The following is a 20494-nucleotide window of genomic DNA, read 5'->3' as shown; positions in this document are numbered from 1 at the left end:
CCTCCCCCCAAATAGACTACTATATTAACCTGTGAAATGTTGTGACAGCGTGGCATACTAGAGTGCCTTTGCAAAGAACGTGTTCAACCTTTTCAATGTTGTGAAAGACGATGAACATCTCTATTTTCTTTCATCCTGTATCCTAGAATGGCTGTTATGTTTTCCTCTCCCCTGAGGAGGAGTTAACAACCTTGAAGCTTTGTAAACATCAACGTTACGTGGAATAAAAAGTAGATTATCAAAGGGATATTTCCTATGAAAGCAAACATCTGCTATGATAACTTATCATCATCTTTTATCTCTTGATCAATTCGTACAGCACTCTTCTTTGTGATGACACCCCCTTTTTTATTGTATTGTTATCTTGATAAACAGTGATGTTTATCACATTCTGGCAATTGTTTTGATGTTATTCATGATTTTCAGCTCTTTAAATGACATGACAATGTTGTATTGTTAATATTAGTGGAGAGACCCGGCAAGCCAAATTAGCCGGGAATAAAACAAGATGCCTTTGTGTTAGGAGAAGCTTCGGCAGACGTCAATCAAGCAATCTGAAAGACAGCTCTGAGTCCTGGGAGAGATGTAATGGGGTTCAATGTGAAGGCAAGGACGTTCTCCTCAGTAGATGACAAAACAGTAATACACAGAGTGCTAAAATAAAACACTCAATTCAAACAACAGCACCAGCGTGCTGGGACCCCCCTCCAGCCCCATCCAGAGGCTTCTGCCTCACAGAATCCTGAACTGAAAGCTGGCCCTCTTGCCTCCCACTGCCTCCCATTCTCCCCGTTCACATCCAGCCTCACCTCCTCCCATCATAAATCTGGATAAATCCACAAATCACTGTCTGGCATGCTCCATCTGTCTCCCTCACTCATGTACTGCTGGAGAAAACCTCTCTGCATCCCTGCCTGCCAGCAGGCTGTCCTCCAGGCTCACTTAAAAAAGAATGAAACAGTAGGAAAAAAAAATGCACCCTGACTGTTCGCCGGTAAGACAGGATGAAGACCCACCTCGACATTATATCACCACTGTTCCTTGTCTCTGTAAAAAGTTTAAATAAGATTACGAAAACCCTAATGTGGACTTACTCACCCATGCTACTGTGATGTGATAGAGACGGGCAGACATTCAGAATATATGAATTAAAAAATTCATATTTCTGGTGCCAAGATTTTATAGTTCAAATAAACGTGTGGGTCATTTATTTAAGATCAGTTTGCTTTTACACCACGTCTCGCTTCAATGTTCGAGTGAAACATGTTATAGCGTTACCTTGAATATGACATTAAAGGTGTTTAATAATAGGATTGTTCAACTATAGCCAAAATGTAAGTGGCACTATTTCAGAGTGAGACTGTGGCAGTAAAATCATGCCCTAATTTTAATGGACAGTGTTGGAGGCGAGCAGCAGGCAGCTCCAGACGGGTGGAGTCACACGACGACAGGCCTTTGATATCTACCAACAGGGAACATAGAGGGAGGCCATGCCGCATCCATGGTGGCACACTAAAACACACACACACACGCAATCGCACACGCACACACACACACACATAGATCATGGCCCAGCAGTCCAGACTGGGCTCATTACATCCCACCCACCTCTTCCCAACCACCACCACCAGGGTCCGGACTACACAGTGGGTCGACGCCCAGCCACGGGGGGGGCCATGTGTTAGCATTAAGCAGAGTGAGAAACAACAACACCAGTGTGTTCATATTATCATCCACCTCACAGCTCCCAGGGCCTGACATCTCCTCATGGTGCTATTGTTTCGCCTGAGCGCTGCTCTCTTGCCCTTTTCTCTCTCCACTACAGCGCTCAGGAAAAGGGCTGCACAGCCGGGAGGGGGGTGGGGGCTTGTTTAGACAGCAGGGGACCCCCACGCGTACTCAGGCACTCAGTGGCAAACATCAAATATGATTGGTCAAGGGAGGCAAAGGGGAGATTGACAGGAAAATAATCTGACCACTCCAGCCGCCCTGTGTATTTTATCATTTGAGAATATCGATACTTCAGAGTAATAGTGGAGAGGAGTAGTAAAAGGTGTTTACCTGTTGATGACAGCGATAGCCCAGGAGGATCCACAGACATGGGGAAAAAAAGAAGAAAACCATTAGTTTGTTATCTTTATGCATCTTTGATGAGGCAATTTGTGCCATGCGTGCATATGATCATAAAAGAAATACACTTAAAATGACTATTTCCAAAGGGATAAAAGAAAGGAAACATTTTGACGAAAGGACGCGTATGAAGTTTCATCCTTTGAAGCACATCTGTTGGGTTTTGTTTTAAGCTGCTGCGTGAGGGGACGACTGAGAGGCACTTCACTTGTAAACACACTGTTTCAACATGTCACCTTTGGCGAAATTGGACCTGGAGAGAATAATAGGTGATGGGTGTCTGAACTTCCTCTTGGGCTATAACTCTACATCTACTGATTGGATGGCTACATGCTGTTTATGTAAAAAAAAATCCTCATAATAAAGTAATTTCTGCACTGACCTTGGTTCTTACCTGCCCAAGGACACTGTCAAGAACACACAGCGGCAGGCTGTATCAAGGCACCCAATTTAATGTACGAGACTGCCGACAACATATTGATATACTTTGCATGCACTTCCCACGGCTGCACTCGTAGTCACATACGGACTATAAATCAGAGGAGCGGCACAGCACTTTTCTCAGGCTCGGAAGTGGAAACTCACAGCAAAAATTAAATGAAGTTTAATATAACGAAATAAAAATTACTTTGCCCACATTCCCATAACTTTCATTTACTGTAATGAAAGATTATTTATGGTTCTGTTCAATGTGCGGCTGTGATAAAATACGTGCCAGTATGTGTCCTCACAGAAACGGGAAGATCGGAGTCTAACGGTTTTCAGGTGACGGCTGGTGGAAGGTTGCGCTCTCTGGATAATACCACTCATTCACGTTCCAGTCTTATTATAATAATCAACAGGACGGCCACCAATGAGCAAGCTGTCCCAAGTGACTTTCCTCATGGATGTTCAAGAAACCGATCCTATATATATATATATAAATATATCTATATGTTATGGCAGCTTTTGATTTATTCATATCGTGCTCCCACTGCTATCCCTACCTCTATAGTTGCCTGCAATCTACAGCTACATTCACATTACAGACGCCAAGATTTTTACATTCTGTGTGAAATGGGCCTGCAGACGGAACACCACCTGTCATCAACACAAACAGCCTGCTATCAACAAAAACAAACTAAAAACTGTGTCACACCATTAATGTGGGCTACTGATGCAAAGCCACTTGTCTCGCCATGATCATGTTTGCACTCCGCTGTAATATTGCTTTCTTTGGTTCCTCCTTCTCTTATTTGTATGAAACGGAAACAATTTATTTCTTCTTTACAAATAATACAAAGAGTGATGATGAAACTAGCAAGGGCATTTGGTGTGCTGTCTCTTAGAAGACAGGAGAACCATTGAATTTCATGAATAAATGAATGAATTAAAATTCATCTAATCATACTTCAGGAGCACCCCCCCACCACCAACCCCTCCACACATACACACACCCACACAGCCACACAGCTAGACTGAGCCAGTAGTTCCACTCGCAAACAAACATATAATCTCGGAGTACACAAAGATGGGGGTGGGGTGTGGGGGCTCACTACGGGAACGGCACGTATCACCTTTAGCAATATGTCTCTTTGTGCATGCTTCTTCATTAGGATTCATGGATCATCAATGAAAACAATTCTTTGTATCTCATTTGGCATCGTGTGAATGATTGCTTGCACGCCAATCTGAGGGAGATGAAAATATAGCCCTTCCATATTTAGACTAAATAGATTTCAGTTGTGCTTCTGGTACCAAGGCTGTGATACATCTGACCGCTGAGTGGCTGCAAAACACAGTGCACGCATTGTCTCACAGTTACTGTTCATAGACCTGAATCTAACATGCATTCCTCTGCACCAGGACAAATTACTAGCTAACAAAAGAGGTTGTAATGGTAGTTATATATTTAAATGGTATGCTACTTATCAATTATCTCTATCACATATTGCTTTACACTTGGTTTCATTAAAGTGGCATTAGACAACTTTCCCCCTATTGTTTTAAAGTGGTATTGCTGTAGATACTGTCAAAAAGGCTGCATCACCTTGGCCCCGTACACACATTAGTATTAACATGTGGTTTTTGTGATCCGATCACAAGTGGACAGGTCTAAGTACAGTAAAATAAATCTATCCCATCTAAGTTTTTGGACTGTGGGAGGAAAGCCTGGAGGAAACAGACACAGGGAAAACTCAAGATCCACAGAGAAAGACCCAGCCGAAACCGGGATTCAAACTTTTTTGCTATGAGGTGACAGTGCTGACCACTGCACCACTGTGCCGCCCAAGCAAGAGATAACCATAACAATCACAATTTCAAATAGAAACCACAATCTCAGTGTTGTGATAAAGGCAGATTAAAGTAGCCAAGTGTGTTAATAAATTGGCAGGTTGGAAATAATGTCGATTGAATGTCAAACTAACATCGCCATTCGGGACTACAACTCCGAAAAACAAATCTATCCTCTTTATGTTTTGGTTGCACAGCGTTTGTGCTCTAATTTAAAATTTAAAAGACTAAAAAACTTGTCTATTTGTCTATTTCCACTTTAATTGATATACACATACTGTTTACTGTACAGTACATATACTTTGTGATGAGTAAGGCCCAAGCCAAGCAACTCATTACTGCTATGACTTTAACTCCGGAAACAGGGACTTATTAATTTTATAATATTTAAGCGAGGAAGACCAGGCTTTACATTCGTATACGTATTCCTTTTTGACAGCGCTACAGGAGCAAGCTGTTTCAAAATGAGTCTGGAGACCACAACATGCTCTAATTGATATGACCTTTAATTGCTCATTCAGTGCAGAGGAAAGAAGAGGAAGACATCAAGCCAGTCCGCTGTGGCTCGGGCTAAAGAGGCGCTGTGTAGATTGGCCTACACTCCCAGGCCCCGTGGACATAATTAAACCTGAATAACAAACACTTACACAAGTGCTCTACTCTCCTGAACAGGATTCTGAAAACATCCAGGACACCAGCTCCCTGCTCCTCTAGTTGGTCCCTCAATCAGAATGGATTTGCTCCTGTGTTGAGAATATAATTGGAGCTTGGACAATTATAGCCAACATAAATGAGGTCCTGTTATCCAAAGCAGAAATTTGGTTAGCTGTAATTAAACGCTGGGTGTGCATTCCATCTGAACTATTTAGGATACTTTGTTTATTTTTAATGCAACTGCTGTGAAGCCCTTAAAAAGTTAAAAAAGCTGAGGAAACTGAAGGTTTTTTTGTTGTTTTTTTACATAAAACTATAGAAGTAATAAATTGTGACAACAATTTCCCAGATGCTATGTAGGAGCTATCATTAATATATTAAATGCACAAGAAAGAATGAATATCCTGCTAAATATTCCCCCATCCAGATGGAAGGGAGGGAAAAGCCAAGTTACCACATTAAGCCACTCTAACTGTAGGCGCAACCTTGAATTCTCCACAGTCAAAACAGATGTACAAACTCTTAACAGAACATCTGCATTGGGCTCTTAAACATTTACAAAAAGCCTATCCCCAGCAGGGAGCTGTCCACATTTGCTTTGTACAGCGAGCGTAAGCTGAACAACTGAACCATTGCATGGAATTAGACACCATTAATTAATTTACACTGAAGTCCACAAGCCTCTGCTTTGAGTGATCGCTCAGCTTCAGGTTAGCCGAGGGTTCAAGTCGTCCGCTGGGGCCGTGGCAGTGGCGTGTTTGACTACTATGTATTCAGACCGGCAAACTGCTGGTCACCAGATGATCCCCCTGGTGGGCCTCACTGTTGGCCTTTCGCAGACCTCCATCATCTCCACCTGCAGTCTGCCTACGCCCCAGAGAGCTCCCACCAGAACAGCCATGAATGCAGGTGCTGGACGTCTAGACGAGGGCCTCATTAGCTTTCCTGCGGCTCACCAGCTAGTGACTGCAGAGGCCTAAGCTGCCTCGCCTGGAGGGAGGGGACAGGTCCTGATTGAGAGCGTGCTTTATTACAGAGGCTTAGGTGGGGGCTTCAGGATTAACACGTAAGTCTTCCACCTTCATGGGTGCAAAGAGGGCTTGTAGTGCTCCGTGCAGCTGGAGGGGGAGTGCAGCCTAGGGAGTGAAACAGCTTTTCTCACTTTGCATTGATAGACTGACCAGAGGCTTAACACACACGTCCTAGAGGTCTGGATGGATTTGTGTTACTTACAGCAGTCAACCTAAGGGCACAGTAGAAGTTTTTAAAATGTTAATTCCAGTTAATTAGTTTTAATAACTTAGGCTTCGTGGTGTGAGCCTGTGTGTTTATGTGTGTCTTACATTTTCAGACATCGCTATATGAAAGACCTCACCATGGCCTATAATTGTTTCAGCTCTGCTCACTGCAGGGGAGAGCTAGTCAAAGGATAGACAGCTTGTGCCCTTTCCTCTCCCGGGTCTCTTTTAAGTGGGCAGACCTTAAACCAAGCTGCCCTTCAAACTGACGCCGGAGCTTGAGCTACAGGTGAGTGATTGTGCTCCACTTGTTGTCCATTTCATGCCTCGTGAAATGTCTGTGTGTCCAGGCATGTTGCCGTCACATTAATTAAACTTACATGGGCAGAGTTATGGGGTGTTTCAAAGTCCTAGGTCCACACATTTTCAAAAATAGAAGGAACAAAAAAAAAATGGTGATTTGAATTGCAAAACCTGAGTCATTTGCATGCCTCCAGATTCCGAACATATAGATGTATTTCTAATTTAACTTTCAGATTGCTTTCAAGCCTAATGTTTCTAGTCAACAGAAGCTCACACCTCTCTATATATTACCACAACCACTTCCCCTCAGATGATTAAGCGATAAGAAAGAAACTCAAAACAATCGTGGAACAAACAACTTTTCTCTGCCGAGCCTTTTGCATAATTATGATGCCTGAGGGCCAACTGATTCACTGAAATCTGTTCTCTGTAGGGGGAGGGAAACCTAAAATAGAAGCCTCTGATTGTCACACAATTGGCTTAGCCCGGCAATGTGCAGCTGTGCTCTGAGCCTGTCTGTCTGTCATTTAGCTGATTGCTGCTCGGCTGCCAACCTATCAGGTGCATCATCACCGATACGTGGGCCGCTAAGCGCACCGCAAAAAAATTATCCCCAACTCCTTCCAGAAATATGAGGTCAAAAACTGTGTATCCGGAGCGCTGTGTGCCGCGGCACTCAACCGTTCTTCAAAAATGTATTGCATTTTTGATTACAATAATGCCACAGAGTTCAAAGCTTCTGCAGCTGCGGATATAACCACAGACAACCGCGACCCTGCATTTCCCTATTAGAGGAGAGGAATACAGGGAGAAGGAGAGAGAGAGCAGAACAGACAGCGAATTCCAAGGCAGTACTGGTAAACTACTGGGATACAAGAGTGATAAAACACCCATCCACCTGTGAGGGCGATCATCTCCTGCCAAAACCTTCAGGATTGTGGTCTGAGCTCAAAAGAATATGTAAAATGTCCTGGATTCAAAAGCCTGATTGAAAGTGCTCATAATTTATATACAAAGGTGATTGAAGGTTAATGGACAATATGGTGCCTGATTAGTCCACAGAAGTTAGCGAGGGCTGCGCACCCACCTCCGATCCCGCTCACAAGCTTCGTCATTAGTATGGGAATAAAGATGCATAATGAATGAAACAAAAATGAATTAGCACAAACAACATTTCACATTATTTTATCACCTTTTTGAATTGTGGCAATTATTCAACACTAAAAAAAGATGTATCACCGCGGAAATAATTACGTTGTCATAATTCCAGATAGAATGAAAAGACTTTTGAAAAATTAAGTATATAGCGCAAAAAAAAACACACAATGGCGCTGAATATACAAACATCTTCTGTTCAGTGTGAAATACGTGCACTTTGTCTCAACTCCGTGTCATTTCGTTTTTTTACAGTGCCAGTGTGTGACTACAAGGCAGTATCTCCAATTATTAATTAGCCCTGCCTGTGTATCTGATTACTGACATGCCTGAAGTGAGGGCGATAAAAAGTGGCGTGCGGTTTATCAGCTCCATTGAAAAAGAATGTACAGATAAAATTGGTATCATGAGGTTCATGCATGGGGAATCATGTCCACGGTATTTTCTCTCTCTTCCGAAGTCAATAGGCCTGTAACGTGAGCGCAGCACCGGGCCGTCCCCAGGCAGCCGCGCTGAGACCGCTAATGAAAACAGAGGGAAGGGGAAAGAAAAAGAAAAACAGAGAGTCTTTGTGTATCTGAACAAACACAGGAGGGAAAGCGTCAAGGTCAAAAGAGGAGGGCGGAGTGATTGAGACACGGAGAGGGAGACGCCGAGGTGATGAATGAAGCAGTGACGACACCAGGAATGTGGCCCAAAGAGCAAATAAAAATGTAAAACTTTTTCCTCTTCACTTTGTTTTGTGCCAATGCTGCACAGTAAAAAACGCTGTTGCCGACAGCGTGGAATTAAAATATTAAAGTTTCTAAATAATTCTTCATTTTTACAGTTTCGCAAAGAACGACCTGGGCTTTGTAACAATAAAAGCGACGCAGCAAGAGAATACAAAGAGGCCGGAGCTGCATCGTACTGGGCAACCACACAAATGGTCTTTGTTTTATTTTACGACTGTTTTAACATTACTTTATCAATAACAAATCAGACATTTTTTTGATAGCTCAGCGCTCAAAGTAATAGGCAACAGAGCAGTCCACGGAGTATGCTAAAAGTGTTGCAATAAAACTGGCCGGCTGCACAGCTGTGTAACGGCAAAAGAAATGGGAAGAGGGCTGTCATAAGGACGTCAGAACTGGACTGTTCCAGAAATGCTCAAGTGTGGACATACACTCAGGCGAGACGTTACAGCGAACCTATTATCTACTATTCTGTCACTTTGGCTTTTCCACTACAAACTTGGGACCAGATTCAATTTCAGCACCAGAGATGTCTGCTCCTCTGACCGTCACACAAGCACTCTCTCCCTTTCTCTCTCTCTCGCACCCTCGCTGAGTGGGTGTGTCCCCTCGGGGGAAAAGATGGTGCTTTTTACAGCACTTCTCCCAGCCTTAAAAAAACACTTAGCACCAGCTCCACATTTCTTTTTTTTTTTTTTTCTCACTCTCACCATTAAAGTCGTCAACGCTGCCACTAATCAAAAGTCGGCCTGCAAACAGAAATACAATGTTGGCAAAGTATGCAGGTGTCAAAAGGGATATCTGTCCAAACGGAAGCTTCTTCAGGGAGAGATGCAGTCATTCAGCTCTCTGGGATTCACACTGAGGAGTGTGTGTGTGATATGGGTGTAATATGTTTGTGGCACGGCGACAGTGCACGCGAGATAACAATTCAGTCTTGGCGAGCTTATCATTAAAAGAACATCAGAGATGTGGCACAGAGAAGGTGGCAGAAGAAATGCCCGAGATCTAAGGACAGGAGGCCTCACATCACAGACGAGGCCGATGCTACAGCTCAGGCCTCTGCTTTTGATCCCTTCGTTTACCTGCTTTAAAAACACACCAAAATCGGACCCGTCAGCTACAGAAAGCAAACTTTCATGTGACGGCTGCCTGACTGTCTGCGTCTACCCGAAGCCGTGGTACCTGCCAGCCGTCTTTAAAGAGGCCACTATATGTCACTCAGTGAATCAAAGAGAGCCTGTTGCGATGAGAATCTTGCAGACAGTGATACGCCAGTGAAAAAACCTATGGCGGCACAGTGACAAACTTAATCCACATGCGATGCAGCCATGAACATGACTCCTAACGCTTCCTTGTTGTCTCACAGGATACACGGCTGAGCCAGAGCTCGTGCAGCAACCTCAGCTAAGACAATTGAGAGACATGAGTCTTCCAGGCCGGTCTCAGCGGTGCTTCCTTCTCTCCATATGTTGTTGTTTCTCACCTCTTTTGTTTCCATAGTTCAACATCACTCGATCGGGCTTTTGTCGAGAGGGACCCGTGTGTTCGGTATTAAACTCACAGAGGAGAATTAAAGAGAAGATGTTAACACAGATCAAACCAGAGGACTCCCGGGCCTCTTGCACGGTTCAGTCAATAGGGAGGGTAACACCAGCAAGCATCAAGAGGCAAATGAGGACATACAGATACACATAGACATTACAACCAACACACACACACACACACTGCCACACAGCTGAGGCTGACAGAGAAAATATGAGGTTGGTTATTTGGGACTATATCACATATTTATACTAGACTATTTACTGTGTGTATGCAGGAACAGATCAATGCTCACTATTCTTGAATGCCTAATTTACAGCCGAGCCTTATTTAAAACAGACACTGCAGTTTGCGCTCAACATGCATCAATACTTGGGCGCCGTTAGTTTCAAAGGTAACACACGTGTCCCTCCAGACTAAGCAGAGACATTCTCCGACTCAATGAAAGTCTGTTTCTGGGTTTCTCAGCTGGTGTGGCCAATTAGTGTGAAATTTGGTGACAGAACTGTGGAGGAGCCAGGACAGTCCTTGTGTAATTATTGATCTAAGTTTACTTGCCTGCTTAGCTACATGTGGGGAGAAGGCACAGTGCAAGGTTGTTCTCATATGGCGCCTAATTAATAGTGACATAATCTGATACTATAGCTTAAAGTTGTTGAGGATTTCAGATCCCCCCCCACTGGTGTGTGGACTTAGAGTGCTGCTCGTTGCACCGTAATTGCAAAGCTTCGCCTTGGTGTCACAATTAGAGTGGAAACCAGCCTTATTATATCCACTGTTATAATCTCTGCCAGACCGTATTTGCCCCTGCTGTAGTTTGGTTTCTTTTCTTTTGACACGGCGCCAATCTGTATAGAATACAGACACTAATCCCTGTAACTACAGGTTTTTAATAGGGGATCATGCAGGGACATGCATTGGCATACAGTCTGGATTTCTGCAGGACAGGTGCAATAATTACAGTGACAAGGCAATAAATACAGAGAGGGAGATCTTGTAAAAAGAAGATTTGCGGTTAAGTGTCAATGTCAAGCATCATATTCCCGGGACCGAGTGGCAGTTTAACTGGACTAATAAACAGGGCCCAAGTTTAATGAAATACACTGTATTTACAGTTTGTCGTTTGTGATTTTTACAGTAGGTTTCTAGAAAAAGGATGGTTTCTTATTCCACAGACGGAGGCAGCTCTCCGGCTCATCCCTTCTGTTGTTTCTGAATGAAAACCCACTTCATAATTTGATTATTTATGAAGGAGGACACAGGTGGAAATGCAGAGCTGATTCATTTCTTGAGCATCTCAAAAGAACCTCTTATTGGACCTGGTGGGTCAGACCAATAAAAACACTGGGAGAGCATACAATGCAATACAAGTATCTGAAATAGCATGAGACTTTAGTTCATGATTCTGCGCTGCATCTCTGACGAAGAGCAAATCAGCATCTTTCCTGTCTCGACCTCTCTCTGGGATTACTTCTAACCAGTCACTCTCTGAAGGTTCCTCTACAGCGCTTCAGCCAGAGAGGCACCTAATATCTATCAGAAGAACAGAGGAGAAGCATGGAGGGGAAAATGGAGAGACAATTTAAGTGGTGTCTTTGATAAAACAGTGTTTTTGAAGCACAGCCCGTTTAACTTCAACGGGACAAAAGGAAATCAGGATGGGAAAGTGTGTCTCGCGATGGTGCTCCACATCAATACACACCTCAGATACCTGCATGCCTCCCAAACAGAGGAGACTCTAAAACCGCCGCTCCTCCCTTTAAACTTGCGCTCTTTGATCGTCTCCCTCTCGAATGTAAAGACGGTTACCACCTGCACCGCAGAGAGTTCAAGCTCCCCCACAACCTCCGCCAGACTCACCCACCTCGGAATCCACACGATGTGCTTCCTCGCTCTTAGAAAACTTTAGAAAGAGGGCAGAGGAACTTTTTTCCCTCTGCACCAGATAGTCATCTCTACTTATGCTGCAAGATGCAAGGTGGCCGGGCCGTTGTGTGCGCTGGTAAATTACTAGGTCAGTGAGTACGATAGCCCCGTTTACCGGCCAAATGATCACTTCTGTGCCCGTTTATCTGCTTCCACTCCTCTGTATTGATCAAAGTTTTTTGTCTTGGTCCATCAAAGGCAAAGCCAACGCAGTTTGTTTTTTAACTTGAATTCTTTGGCCTTGGCCAATTAAAAGGGCTGCAGCAACATCACTCGAGGGCTAAACGAGACCAGTGAGATCCCGCAAGAGGCTTCGCTGACAGATTCAATCTCTCCTCCTCTGCACCGTTGTTATATCTATTTTAAATTTCTCCTCCTGACTTCGCCTTTCTCTATTTTGCTGCAGGTATAACACGTGGAACTGCATAATGGCCTATTCCCTCCATCATTCAGATTTAGCTGAAGCTAGGTGCTTGAAAAAAATCTTTTTGTGATATCTACATTCGGAGCATTTGTCAAGACTGCGACTTGAAGCGTGTGTTTGATGTCTACTGAACTCTTTTTTTTCATGCATACTGATATTCTGTTTTCAACTAAATCTTTCACGGCGTTTGTTGGTGTAAACAAAACAGAAGCACAAATGCTGATGTGATGCATAACTCTCTGATAAGCTGGCTAATGTATAACTGCTCGGCAATTTATTTTGAGCTGTTTAGACAATATAGCTTACTGGGTGTTTTCTAGTATGACTTGAATCCTTAAAGGTCCCATATTTTACATTTTCACTGTTTTTGTATTTTAAGTTTGGATATCTGTAAGAAGATACATTTTAAGTGACAAAACCCATCTCAGTGTAGTTTTTTCTCCTCGTTCATGCTTCTCTCTAACAGAGAATTCTGTGTCTGCTTTGTTGAGTAATGCAAAGCCTGTATTACTGTACCTTGGTAAATGCAAAGAGTACGTCAGTCCGTGCTGACAAAACCAAGCAAGTCCAGAAAAACAAACTGGTCACTGGTCTCTGATATTATTATCCCTGGGAAGGCTGTGAAACTATATAAATGCTAACTCAATGTATTGACCCTTTTTGTTTTTTGTTCTTTGTAAAGTTAAAACCAAAAAAAGGGTTGGACGGGTGATAGCTGTGACACCACAAAATTACAGAAGTCCTGACAGCTTCTTTGAATAAAGATATTTCTGAATTCCAGTTGTGTGCATTTGTGCGTGGATACTTTCACGATATTATATAAACCTGCTTTATACACAAAAGACATGGAAGTCTATTTTTCTTTAACACGGAACATTTAAGATAAAGTTTCTACAAATAAATGTTTTTGGAATGTGACAATAAGATATCTCCTCGTGTGTGTGTGTGTTGTGAGTTAATTATACTTATACTGCACTTTCTCACTGGACATGTAAGCATACAGAGCAGTAGTAATTTTAAATTTGCTTTAAAATGGTCAGCTTCTCAGTCACAATATTATGAAATCACTTAAACCTCCACTGTCATGTCTACACAACTCGTTTCACAGCAAAACAGTTAATATTACATTAACTCTATATTGTGGATTTTGCCTCAACATGCATGTTTTTTTTGTTGTTGTTCTCTGTTTCTTTGTTTGTCTGTTCTCTTTTCAACATCAACCTGCCTGGGACTGCAGATAAAAATTAATCTGAGATCAACTCTGGTACATTTATATGAACCATTGTGCTCATATTGATTAATGTACACTGTCCCTTTTAAATAAATAAAAGCTAAAAGTTAAATATCTAAATCGTTGTAGTTCAATCCAGCTGTGTAAAACAAATTGCAAGCCCTCGCTGTTGTGATTTATTTGTTTCCCTTTCTCTCAGATTTGTAAGCCCTTTGATAAAAAGTCTCTTTCATGGATAGTTTGGTTCTGTTAAATGTTCAGCAGCAGAAAAGACCATCCTTGACAGCACACTGTCGTCAAACTACCAGTATTAAGTAGACACAGTGGAGTGGTTTCACCGGTCTCAGCCAACTGGAGGTGGGCGACAGTTAGGGCTCTCCCGTCCCGTGAGAACAGAAACTGTTAACACAGCAATGGCTCCAGCATTGCTGAGTGGCACTAACAGGGGGAGGGGCTGTGTAGCGAGAGGACTCACCTCTCTCTACCCTCCAGTTTCCCTCATCGAGCAAAAAAGCTTTCTCTTGTCTCTTGGTTTGGTGTAATGTGCGTCAGGATCTCTGGAATTCAATTACCGTTCCCTTTTAGCCGCGCCTGTAATCTTCCTGTTCCAGTCATATGCTCTGGGTGCCAGCCAGTGTCACACACCCAAAATGATTTCTTTTATGACCAGCCAGCGAGAGCACAAACTGTATGCAGTTATACAGCAGATCTGGATCCATTCAGCCCACCATTTTGCCTAAACCTAATTATGTTACATTTGGGTGAATGTCACTATAAACTGTGGGGGTATAACAGTGTACTCTCTAATGAGTGTTCAATTAAACAGAGAGCACCCACAAGGCAGAAAGGGCCCAATAAAGCCAAGTGAACACTTTTCCAATTGACACGGTTTCTTCTTTAGGTCCCACCGAAGTATTGAATCAACAATCCAAGACTTTACCATTTAGTAAATATGGACTCACGTAATGGACACGGAAATTTGCTTAATCACTTTCTTGCTGGGATTAAGAGGATGAGATTCACATCACTCTTGTGTCTTCATGGTGAAATATAATGCTACGTCCAGCAGCAGATACTCTTAGCTTAGCACAAAGACTGGCAACAGTGGGGAGAGCTAGCCTGACTCTGTCCAAAGGAAACAGAATTTTCCGACCAGCACCTCTAAAGCTCATCAATCAACATGTTGTATCTAGTTTGTTTAATCTAATTAAAGGGTAGAAATTACGTTCAGGTGAGGGGTGGCATCGTTGTGCAGGAGGAAGAACATGATGCATAAATTCTGCCGAAAACATTACATGTTTTTGTTTCTTGCAACATCAACACCAACGTCAGGTCTAATCACCAAAAGCTCCCAAGCATTGTCATCTTTCTAAGATGACATCTCTTCTTTGTCTTCTATTTGTATGGCTCCTCTTTTTCATCATGAGATCTTTGTATTATTTTTGTTTTTCTCAGTTTCGGTCTGTCGTGTGTTAGAAACCGCATCAACTTGGACATTCTGCTGAGTGTTTAGTAGGAGGCCGGCAGGAAGAACCACGGAGGATGTCCGAAGCAACTGACTCGGACGTTTGTGTTCTTGCACGCAGCAGAGAGTTTCAGGAGAATACCTGGAGTTCAGTGCAGCTCAAGTTTGGAGGAACTCAAGTGTTGTTTCACAGTTGAAAGAATTAAGCGAGGGACTGTGTGGGCCTTGTCATCACCACCGACAAACATGCGGTTGCGTTTAATTATCAAGTGTTTACTCTCCCGTCCTGCGTGTCAATCTCATGGACCCCCAAAAATCTGACACACACTGTGGCCCCACGCTATTAACTAGAGTCAACAGAGCAATGATCTGTGCCTGGTGTTCCTGTCTTGCGATAGGTGAGGCACGGCGCCCCCGCCCCTCCGCTCCACCTGCCTCTCCTGTCTGCCGGAGTTAATTTATCTGGGTGATAAGCAGGTGGACGAGGGGAGGAGAGGCCCTCAGACTGAGCTGCACTGTCAGACCTGGCAGACTGAGTGACAATGCTAATAGCCCGGTCCCATTAACCTCACCACACGCCTCACCTTTATCTACCACACAAAAGACTGTTTGTTTGCTTGTTGGATGATAATATTTACCCCGTGATTTGGCAGCCGCAGACATGACAAATATATTTGTGCGTTCTGAGGAGTCGCTGTGATTCGGGTAAAGAGATGTGCTACTGAAAAGAGACAGCTCGCGTTTTACAGCTCCTGTCTGTGATAAGGGGTAATGTTCTTAGCCTAATCTGCACCTTTTAAAAAACAGGAACATTCTTGTTTCCCGTTCCTTACTTTTAAATGAACACTGTCTTTGTCTGCTACTATTCAACAATGCATTTGGCTCACCACTACACAACACAGTGCATCTCCATAAAATACAATGCATCTGTAAGTTGCATTAGTGCATTTAGGCAGTTTATTCTCATCTTAAGGCCACGGTCCTGTTAGCTTGGTGTTTGTATATAGACGAGCCCGGTGGTCAGCTCAGTGCTCCGGTGCCGGGCGCGAGACCAAGAGATATTGCTTTAATTGGAGAGTTACTGATCCTGCAAGGCATTTGGGTGCCAGACGTTAGCATCAATGCCTCTCGCCGTATTCTGCTGCGCAATCACAAAAATGATATTGGGGGGACAGCAGGTGATCCATAAACGCTGTGTTTTAAAGCCTTGTTAATTATTCCTTCAGAAGTCTAATGAACAATGGGGATAAAACCTCGTGCGGGGCAAATCTATTTGTGGGAGACGAGGAGCCAACTCTCTTTCAGATACAACACTTCAGAGCCTTTACCCCCCCATCTCATCTGTCAACATGAGTCTGTCATTATCAAACTCACACACATGCAAGCTTTCCACTTTGATCGCGCACCCGTATATAGCCGGTACAATATTTAACACTTACACCGATACGGTGTTTGGATAGAAATATGTGCTCAAAATGGTGTCTACCATGCATAATGAAGCAGATGCCGAAGATTATATAGTTTGGCACAGAATTTGAATATGCATAGATTATCTCCTATTTGATTTAGCAGCTGTCTGGGTGGGGATGCGTACAGTACATCACTTAGGAATACTGGGACCTCTGCATTCTTGAATTTTGTTTCAGCGTAGTTTATTATATTTCCCTGTGCGGAACAGACATTGTATTCCGTCTTTTTGGTTGGAGAGGGCTTAATACACGGCAGGCCTGCCAGCTCTTTCACTCCATAAGAGATATGAGAAGAAGCAGATTAGCTCAGCTATCCATCCGTGACCTTGATATTACGATGAAGACGGATAAGAGCTTTCTTTTTCCACCTGGCCAAACCCTGCAAGGCTGTTTAAACAGCAGGCCAGGCAGTCATCATCCATTCAAAACAAATGTCTTCTACCAGGGTTCAATTTTTCAGCCATTCTACTCTCTCTACCCTCGGCCAATTAATGATGTCAGCAGAATAAAACAGATGCTCGCTATGGGCTGGAGCTTCCAGAGAGACGACAAGGACAGTGGTTGTGCAGTATAAACCTCAAAAGGTCCTTTTGGTTCAACCTTACCGGCTTTAAAATCTTCACAGAATAGGAGCGCAGTGAAAAAAAAGTTCCACTGTTTCCTAAAGGGTTTCACTATTTACCCTCTCTGTGGCAAACCCTTTGTTAATTCCTCACTAACAATGTCATGCTATTACTAGAGTATACTTTACAGAGAGCACATTATCTAAACCCCCCCCCCCAAAAAAAGAGACCTTAAAGCAACGGTTTGAAATAATGAGCGGGGCAGAAGTGATCTGCACTCCATCCTCACCTAACAAAGAGATTAAAAATGCAATGTGGAGCTCAAGCACCCTGCAATCGCTGACTGTACTAAAAGAGGCTGGTTAAGTTGCTGCTTCCGTAAGCAGGCACAAACTTTATCTTTGCTTTTTTAGAGCACATCCACGATGATGCATCTTTATTGTATGTGGCTTAGGCGCGATTCCAACTTACACCAACAATGCACAGTATTCTGAATTAGCACTCTTTGTTCATTATGAGAATTAAAATTTCCATTCATAATAAATAGCAGTATAAAGATGTTTTCTTTGTCCTGCCATTGGAGGAAGAAAATAAATACATTATTCTATATGTTCTGCATAATGAGAACACACAGGATATAAAACAGTAAGAGCCAACAGATTCTGAGGCCTGATCTTTGGCTGGTGAGAATGAAGTCCAGCTGCATGTTTCCATTGCTGTGGCGCTTCTTGTCATTTTAGAGCTCATTGGTTTTTTCAACCTGGGATGCATGTCGACAACTTCCTCATTAGGGCGCCTCGCTAAAAGCACCTGCAGTTGTCCACTGTGGGCTAACATGTCATGGAGAAAGTGCTGAGAGGGCATGCCTCTCTTTTACTAGAATGCACTGAGAGTATTAAAGAGATGGCATTAGCACATAATGAGTAAAAAAACGTCTTTCTTACACCGAAGTCAGGGAGCTGATGGGATTTTCATGCTAGACTAGATCTCAAATGCATTCGGCAGACAGACACCGCTCAGGACAGCTTTGTTTCTTTCCTCAGGCAGTAGCTGGTGTATTTTGAGTTACATTATATGCGATGAATTCTGAGAATATTCCAATGCATGTTTTCTGGTGGTGGGAACATGAGTTTACAAAAATAAAAATGTGAATGTCCTGACACAAGAATAGAAAATAAAAAATAAAAAATTGATTTTCCAGTAAAGAGAACTATTTGTTGTATGGGTCATATTTTCTTTGTAAGTAAAATCTTTCAACAATTGATATTATAAAGATTACAATGAGATTCTCAGTAATTGACTTTTTCTGTTTGTATAACACATACACTACTGTTTTTTTTTTTTTAGATCAAAGGAGGACTTTCCAGATACAAATAAAGCCTCTTCACCAAAGTATAATACGTAATTAAAATAGTTAGAGAGAAGACTGTGCAGTGTCCCTTATAAGACCTGCTCACTTAAGTCCCTGGATTTGGCTAATAAAGCCGAAAATGCCCTTTGACCATTAAGTGAACTGAATTTCAGAGAAACACTGGTGATTCATACAGTATGCAGGTTGTAATGCACTAGAGGCGAAAAAGAAAAAAAAACGCTATGTAGGAGGGGAAAGGGGGAAAGATGAGAGAGAGGAAAGTGAGGGCAAAAGAAGAGAGAGAGTTAGCACAGTAGGAACAGAGGAGAGGTATAGATGGAAACCAGGACATGATGGGAAACAGGACGTGATGGAGGTGGTGCTACGCCAAAAGTTATCCACTGATCCATGCAGAAACAGATGCATTTGATCACAGCAAATCTCGGGCTTAGAGCATAAATACATAATAAACAAAAATTAATGGAGGCAAGTGCCATGCATGCGTTTCATCGGTCTGTGAGTTACCACTACAGTGACTGGAGCAGGGCAGAGGCATCCATATGGATGCTGCTTAGAGAGCAGACTTGTTAACATATCTCCTTCACTGCTCCTAGCAAAGCGTTACAGAGATAGAATACATATCAGCCACATTTAATAAAAACAATACGAGTCTATGTGGGAGGGATTTAAAAAAAAAAACAACAACAAAACATGATACAGCTAAAAAACTAAAATATCTTGCCAAGCACGATGTTCATGCCAAATCTGATCAATATCTCTGGCCAACTGTTACTACGTAGTTCAAAGCACTTATTATAATGTGCTGCACAGGCTGGAGTATGTGCTCAATACCTCATAATGAAATAGTGATGCAGGGGGAAATACTTCAACATACTGCACAACACGAACACTCTGATAATTTGCCAATCTTCCAGACGTCAAAGGCCTCGTGTTATCCAGCAACAACTGATCGCGACTAATTCGGCAAGTGTTCTGAGCAGAGTGGTGGTGCAGGAGCAATGAGCAGGACTCGGAGCTTACATCTGAATTCTATGGCTTGCAATTAGAACAACCATCTTTCCCACTAGTGCAGCAGAAAACACGAAGAAGTCAAGGATGATGAATTAGTCTAATGATTCCACAGTAATATCGCTCAGAGACAGAGCTGGAGGAAATTGCTGTTCCCAAGCGGAGGGCCTGAAATTACCCCTTAAGATACGGCTGAACTTTTGCCATTGCATTCTCTGTTGCCATCATTATTTAGTGAACCCCCCTGTTTGTGTTGGTATCAATTGGATTCTCGCTGCCTCCTATGGCCATCATGGCAACATTCTCTCGTTCCCTCTTTCACCTTCTCTCTCGTTTGCCCTCTCCTGTCTGTGTGATCACATGCTATAACAAGCACACAAAGCCCAGTGGGATGCTAATGTTCACTGCCATCCCCACCCCCCTCCCTCTCTGTCTGCTTGTCACATATGACTGCCCCATCTGAGTCAAGTCTGGGGCATGATAGAGGAGTTATGTATTGTATAGGCAGTCTCAGATGGCTGGCCTCTGCGGTGGATGAGAAAGGGACAAGCAGGGGCAAACATGATAGAAAACACAACACACACGCACGTAACGCCACGAAGCCTCAGGGGTGAAGGTCACGGGAGTCAACCCAGCGGTTCAGTGGTGAACGCTAATTAGCGCACAGCTCTGACCTTGACAAGACGTCCTTTCTCCTCTGTCAAGAGGCAGTTGTTGCCACAATGCAACGCAGACTGAAAGAAAATCCTCAGCTGAATGAGATCTATTGATGGCAGGGCGAGCAGTGGAGGAGACAGGAATAAAAACATCGCCACAACGCTTGACGTACTCCCTCAGCAACTTTCTGTGACTTTGGCTTGTTGCACCCTCATTTGAATGCATTACACGACCTCAGAATACAAAAACACAAACCTCAATAAATAAGGCCTGTGTGTTTCAGGCTGCAACAGTCTGCGCTGATCTGGGCCTTTCAGCCCACTCTGCATGATTAACAGAGGTAGCA

The 20494-nt window shown here is 43.1% G+C and overlaps 1 protein-coding gene across 11 annotated transcripts in view; it reads right to left on the bottom strand.

The window, feature by feature from the left end:
* camta1a (calmodulin binding transcription activator 1a) overlaps positions 1-20494 on the bottom strand; it is a 281924-nt gene that overhangs the window by 195037 nt on the left and 66393 nt on the right. The window lies entirely within an intron of this gene.

The sequence above is a fragment of the Hippoglossus hippoglossus genome, chromosome 7 (genome assembly GCF_009819705.1).
Source record: "Hippoglossus hippoglossus isolate fHipHip1 chromosome 7, fHipHip1.pri, whole genome shotgun sequence".
Taxonomy (NCBI): Eukaryota; Metazoa; Chordata; class Actinopteri; order Pleuronectiformes; family Pleuronectidae; genus Hippoglossus; species Hippoglossus hippoglossus.
The sequence above is the reverse complement of the archived record's forward strand: the minus strand, read 5'-3'. Positions and strand labels throughout refer to the sequence as shown.